Consider the following 6,832-nt stretch of genomic DNA (forward strand, 5'->3'; position numbering starts at 1 on the left):
GGGCAGTATTCATATTCTAGCCTTTAGTTCTTATTCTGTTTGAACTCAGGCAAATTATTTACCACCTCCAAGTCTTGAGATGGATTGATTTGAGTAAATTAAACAAGCTGTTATTTATAAATAAGCAGAACAACGCAGGACTCCATATACCTTAGTACCTTCTTCATCTCTCTTTAGGTAGCTTTGGAAAGGCCTTTTAAAGACTTGAATTGACCTTCATTTAAGTTCCTTACACAAATATCACTGTATCACTGTCATCCCATTGTTCATTGATTTGCTCAAACAGGCACCAGTAACATCTCCATTGTGAGACTTGTTACTGTTTTGGGGATATTCAATACGCCATGGGTAGCTGTACTCCAAATTTGTATGTGATTACAATTGCATCTTGATTTTCTGTCACGTTTTCATGTTTGCAAGCATTTCCATATACCATAGGAGATGATTTAATTTATACTATATTATACATACTTCGTCTCCATTTGTCCCTGTCACATGCTAGTGTAGCCCAATGGTGCCTGCTCGAGCAAATCGATGAACAACAGGATGACAACAAGTGATACAAACTTGGGCTGGAGCTATAGCACAGCGAGTAGTGTGTTTGCCTTGCACGCGGACGGCCTGGGTTCGATTCCTCCATCTCTCTGTCTCTCTCAGAGAGCCCTGCAAGCTACCGAGAGTATCCCGCTCCCACGGCAGAGCTTGGCGTATTCGATATGCCAAAAACAGTAGCAACAAATCTCACAATTGAGACGTTACTGGTGCCTGCTCAAGCAAATCGATGAACAATGGGATGACAGTCCTACAGTGCTATACATACTTGGGCTGGAGCGATAGCACAGCGGGTAGGGCGTTTGCCTTTCATGCAGCTGACCCGGGTTCCATTCCTCCATCCCTCTCGGAAAGCCCAGCCAGCTACTGAGAGTATCCCTCCCTCATGGCAGAGCCTGGCAAGCTACCCGTGGCAAATTTTGATATGCCAAAAACAGTAACAACAAATCTCACAATGGAGATGGTACTGGTGCCCGCTCGAGCAAATCTATGAACAACAGGATGACAGTGCTACAGTGTGGTGCTACATACATACTTGATTTTTGTTTGTTTTCTGGGCCACACCCAGCTGTACTCAGGGCTTACTTTTGGCTCTGTGCTTGGGAGTTATTGCTGCCTGTACTTAGGTGACCACGTGTAGTGTCAAGAATATGAACAAGAAAGAGCTGCATGAGCAGCAAGTGCCTTACCCCAAGGAACTATCTCTCTAGACCTATCTTGAATTCTTATGTACAATTCCTGTGTGGTTCTCATTTTAGTTCTTCCTACTTGGTCCGTCAGGAATAAACCAGGTGGTAAATATATTACCAATATTTTTTTTCACAATGAGAGAATTTTAGGGCCAGAATGTTGTACAACTTTTAAGTTAAGACACTTGCCTTGCATACGGTCAACCTGAGTTTGATCCCTAAGCTCCACCAGTAGTGATCCCTGCGTTCAGAGATAGTAAGCTCTGAGTATAGTCTGGTGTGTGTCCCTAACCCAAATCCTGAAAAAGAAGAAAGCAAAGGAAATTTTAGTGCAACTTCAATATTCTCATTTTACAGAGACCAAATAGTTCTGTGTTCTGCATAAGGGCTAGTATATCAGTTAGCTTTTGCTATCAGCCTAGTGGTCTGATCCTGGATCTGCTTTACTTAACTAGGCTCACTTCTATTTCTGGGACCTTTGCTAAGCTGGAGTAGCTAGAGCATCTCTTCGCATGGCCTCTTAACCTCTAGCTGATTAGTTGGAGTCAGTTCACACCGTAGTGTGTGGTTCTGAGTTCAGAAGAACTAGAAGTGGCTGGACTCCTTATGACCTAGACTTAGGACTCATGTGAAGTCACTTTTACTGCTTTCTTGGGGCCAAAACAAATCTTGGAAGCAGCTATGTTTCCAAGGGCAAAGGATGACTGCACCATTTGCTAGTAGAAAGTTTAACAAAAAGGTAGGAAATTTAGGAAATATTTTGCAATCTATCCTTGGTATATAATTCTTTAGTATGTATACCTTGATGAAAAGTCAAACCTAATGACAATCTATCCTATTCCATTTTTTTCTTTTTGGGCCACACCTAGCAATGCTCAGGGGTTGCTCCTGGCTCTGCACACAGGAGTCACTCCTGGTAGTGCTTGGGGGACCATATGGGATGTCGGGGATCGAACACGGGCCGGCCATGTGCAAGTCAAACACCCTACCCGCTGTATTATAGCTACGGCCCAATCCTATTCCATTTCTGACTAAATATGTGGAAATGTTTTTCAAGTTGGGACCACATCGGAAATACTCAGGGAATGTTCCTAGGTCTGTGCTCAAGGGTCTATATTTGGTGCTGGGGATTTTAACAGGGGTTGGTTGCATGCAAGCACCTTACCTTCTGTACTATCTCTCTTGCTCCCGCATGGATATCCGAAGACAACAAAAATAATATCAAAGAAATAAGTGTATCTCATGTTTACTTCAGTATTATTCACAGTAGCCAAAACCATGGAAAACAAAGTATCAAAAGACAAAAGGATATAGTATTACACAATACACACAGAAATATTATTAAGTCATGAAGTAAAGAGACTCCTGACATTTTTTTATGACATAAATGGACTTTGAGGGCAATATGTTGAATGAAATAAGTCAGAGACTGAAAGATAAATAATATATTAGCTCACTTAAATGTGGAATCTGAGACAATCCTCAAAACCAAATTCATAATTATGATTCATGCTTATCAGTGGTATGGAATAAGGTTGGTGGGGGCAATTAGATAAGGATAGTTAAAAGGTACAAACCTTCAATTATGTGACAAATAAGTATGGATATGTAGAAAACAACAACAAAGAACGCCCCCGCCCCAAACCCAGAAGGCAGTTGAGTTCAGACCTATAAAAATAAAGCTTTTGGAACTAAAAAGAAATACAATGAAATTTGAATAAATCTTATTATTTGTTTTGTTTTCCTAATATCCCTAGAAGTACATGGCATTCAAAACAGATTGAACTGGAGATTTTTTTTTTCTCATAAGGTCAACTAACCATGAAGTTAGCCATCTTGAAAAGTAGAATGACTTCTTATAAATCCTTAAAGAGTAACAGTAAAAATTGTCTTCTATAGGGTGAATCTAGGACAAAACTGTTAAAAAAGATGAATGGGTAATGACAGTATACATAAGGACTTTAATGTCCTGGAATCAGTCACGAATGGAAAGTTAAAAAAACACAATACTTTAAAAGGTCTGCCTCAGGCAATCTCAAAATGTTTGACATTTCATTTATTGGAAAAATGTAGCTTTTTGTAATTAAAAAAGTTTTGACAACTGAAAGTGACTTTAAGACCTGGTAAAATCAGGTCAGGGAAGCTGCTGCTGATCTCTAAGTGTTTATCTTAACACTGAGAGATTGGAGGCTATGGATTTGGAGCTGTGGCAGTAATAGGTACTTCAGAGGGAAAATGCAGCCCAGTGAAACATTTTTTTAGATTGCAATGAAGCTCAGGCAATCAAGAAATAAGTTTTATTCATTTCGACTTTATGTGGTAACTCGAAAAAAATGAATGGCATTAAGATAACATTCTCTTGGAAGTAATCCTCATTTAATTTGTCAAGTCTGTCAGCAGTATCTTGGCTATAATGGTCATGAGTGACCATTAGGTTGAGATAACTATCAGCTGCTGTGTATGAAAACAATAAAATGATCCATTATGCCAGAAGCATCCTCAATTCACTTTCTATGTTGTATAGGTTCAGTGCATCCCTTGTTTGTGCCCATGTTTATAGATGCTGGGATGGTTGACTCATTGCTTATAATTAACTCTATATATGTATTCTCTGCAGCAGTAACTGCTCAGAAAAATGGTTTACTCCCCCTAGTATCTTTGATTGATTGTGATGCAGTAGCTTTATTTTGATAGCCTAGATTTGAAGTCTTTGCCATACTTGCAAGCAAACTCTGCCTATTCTCTGAATAAACCCTTGTATTCTGTCTATTTTACTGCTACAGAAAAACAAGGATCATGGTCAGTGAAATAAGTCAGAAGGAGAAAGATAAGTGGTGGATGATCTCACTCATATATTGTATATAAAGAAACAAAGCTAGGGAAGATACACTGTCCAGTGAAAACAAGCATTTAGTTTCTGGCCCAGAATTGAAGTTATGCAATGTAGGAGAGAGGAGTGAGCTAAAAGGGTCTGATGGACTATACTAGAGGGATATTGATATTTTGGTGGTAGATGTGGTGTGGTAACCTTGTACCTCTAAGACGTATAAATAAACTGTTACACTCTTGTAAACCAAGTTTGCCTAAACAAAAATATTAAAAAATTCTGTAGGTGGGGAAGAGAGCATTGGTTTGGGGCTTGTAACAACTGGGTCAGGGGAGTGGTGACCATATGCAACATGGAAGCATGACATTCTGCTGTTCAAAACGAGCTTACTGGATGGGGAAAGTCTACTGGATGGGGGGGATGTCTACTGGATGGGGAAAAACAGCAGATGTCTTTACATTGAAAACAGATGCTAGAGTGCTTATGGTCAAGCAACCTCTTTGAGAACAGAAATACAGTGGTTTCCTTTGTAAAACATTTCATACTCGAGCTTCATAGAACTGTTCTGGGCGGCATTTTTTGGACAATTCTAGTAGTATCTAGCTGTCTAGATTTAAAGCCCAGTGTTGGCATTTCTAATCTGAGGGTGCAATTATTACTCTCTTTATCTCAGTTTTCTCATCAGAAACATGGGGATGATAAAAGTCTTTCTGTAATATTATTAGGATGATTGGGTAAATTAGGGGCTGGCGTGATAGCACAGCGGGTAAGGCATTTGCCTTGCACGCGGACGACCCGGGTTCAATTCCTCTGCCCCTCTCGGAGATCCCAGCAAGCTACCGAGAGTATCTCGCCGCATGGCAGAGCCTGGCAAGCTACCCGTGGTGTATTAAATATGCCAAAAACAGTAACAACAAGTCTCGCAATGGAGGCATTACTGGTGCCCACTCGAGCAAATCAATGAGCAGCGGGATGACAGTGACAGTGACAATACATTAAAAACGCTTAGAATAGTGTTTGACTCAGGAGCCATATATTTATTAGTTACTAGGGTGATCAAGTTCATTTTTTATTGTCCAAAATCATTGCCTGTGGTTTAAAATACTAATTGTAGCCAGTGATGTAACTCAGTGGTAGAGTTCTTGCCTTGTGAGGCCCTTGGTTCAAACCCTGGCACCACACTTACACACACACAAATGCAACATACTTGCTGCAGTTATAGAAACTAAGAAAATGTCTCCTTTCCCAGCTTCATAATGCACAGCCTTCTTGCTGTACCTTTCTTTCTTTCTTCTCTTTTGTTTGTTATTTCCTTAAAAAAATTGAATCACAGTGAGATACACAGCTCCAAAGCTATTCATGTTCTGGTTTCAGTCACACAATGTTCCAACACCCATCCCTCCACCACTGTACATTTCCACCACCAATGTCCCCAGTTTCCCTCCCGCCAACCACTGCAACCCACCCCTCATGCTATCTCTATGGCAGGCACTTTCCTTCTCTTGCTCTCTCTTGCTCTCTCTCTTTCTTTCTCTCTCTTTCCTTTTGGGCATGATAATTTGCAATACTGAGAGTCTGTATTAACAAAGATTAACAAAGACGATAATCTTTGTTCCTTTACCTATTTCAGCAAGCAGTTCTTATCCAGAGTGCTCATTTCCAATGATCTTTGTCACAGTGTTCCCTTCTCTATCCCAGTTGCCTTCTCCCCTAGCACTTGAGGCAGGCTTCCAATTGTGGACCAATCTTCCTGGCCCTTGTTTCTACTGTCCTTGCGTATTAGTCTCAGAGACTCTCCCTTGTATTTGTTTTATTTGATGCTGTGAAAAATTGCCACAAATTTCGTGACTTGGATATACAAATTTATTATCTATCTTTCTGGAGGTCAGAGTCTCATTAAGCTAAAGTCAAGATATTGGTAGGACTGTGTTCTTTCCGGAGGCATTAGTAGAGAGTTTGTTCCTTTCCTTTTCAAATTTTAGAGGTGCCTGCTTTCCTTGGCTTGTAATAACTTCTGTTTTCAAATCGAACATCACAACTCTTCTATCAACATATTCTCTATCCATCTCTCTCTTTCCCTTATTATGACATTGGACCCACTTGGATAGTCTAGGATAATCTTTCCATCTAAAAATTCATAATTTACTCACCCTTCTTTTTTTATTTCAGGGGAGAGTACAAGCACAATCCCCCACTACCACAAATTATGCAGTTGAGTTTTCTACATTTGGGAAAATTACAGGGGTCAGCACATCCAGAGTGCAATGGATAAATCTCACCCTGGGTAAACCACCATTGTGACAGCCTGCCAGGAAAGAATTAATCACATTCCTAAAGTCTTTCTTGTTTTACATGTTCTATGAATTAAGAATTAAAATATCTTTGAAGGTCACATGATTGAGCCTACCATAACCACTTAATAATTGGTGGCTGCCTTTAAAATTTCAAATTACTAATTATTTGTGATTAAGAATGATTAAATGTTTCCGGAGGTCAACATAACCCTTTCATTGTTCTTGGATTGCATGTTGTTAGAAGTCAAAATTGAAGGCTTGTTAAGTGCATGTATTAAAATCTATTCTAAGCAAATAATTTAAATGTAAAAATTGGAACCATGGTTCTACTCCACTACTTATAACTTTATGAAACAAAACTATTCAAATGTATAGTAACAAAACATGTTAAAATATTATGAAATATAAACTCACCTGCCATTGTGCAGCAAACAAAATTTTGCCAAATAAAAAAAATAAAAAAACAAAAT

General features: G+C 39.4%; 1 pseudogene; it reads right to left on the reverse strand.

Annotated features, from left to right (window-relative positions):
- Positions 1-6,234: 6,234 nt before the first annotated feature.
- Positions 6,235-6,388, reverse strand: LOC129400182 (U1 spliceosomal RNA; annotated as a pseudogene).
- Positions 6,389-6,832: the final 444 nt, after the last annotated feature.

Source organism: Sorex araneus, chromosome X (genome assembly GCF_027595985.1).
Source record: "Sorex araneus isolate mSorAra2 chromosome X, mSorAra2.pri, whole genome shotgun sequence".
Lineage (NCBI taxonomy): Eukaryota > Metazoa > Chordata > Mammalia > Eulipotyphla > Soricidae > Sorex > Sorex araneus.